This window comes from Arachis duranensis, chromosome 5, assembly GCF_000817695.3.
Source record: "Arachis duranensis cultivar V14167 chromosome 5, aradu.V14167.gnm2.J7QH, whole genome shotgun sequence".
Lineage (NCBI taxonomy): Eukaryota > Viridiplantae > Streptophyta > Magnoliopsida > Fabales > Fabaceae > Arachis > Arachis duranensis.
Window position 1 is genome coordinate 4330590 of NC_029776.3, and position 518 is coordinate 4331107.

Here is a 518-nt window from a genome sequence, read left to right on the forward strand (position 1 = left end):
AATAATTTTTAATAAAATATTTTTTTATTATTTTCTTAATTTATATTTTTAAAACACAAATTAGTAAAATTTAAAATTAAATTATTTTACAATAAAATTTATTATAAATTTATTTGTCTAATATGTATATCAAACATTTTATTATAAGGAATAAAAAATTAAATTATCTCATAAAAGTAATTCTCAATTATTTTTAAAAAAATATATAATTTATTAACGATAAAAATTTCTTATACAAAATTTATTAGAGATTAATTTAGATATATACTGTTTTATTTTGGTTTTAGAGGATAATGTTAACCAAAGTGTTTAGTACTTTAGTGAGAGACGAGTATGGAAAAAAATGGATATATCAGCCATAAATATTTTTGTTGTATTAAATAACAAGAAATATAGTAAATTGAAATATATTGGAGACTAAATATTTAAATTTATTTTTAAAAATTTTAAATTGGATAAATATTTATTGTTTAGAAGCTTTTGAGATAAGTTAATTTTTTATAAAAGGAAATTATTTA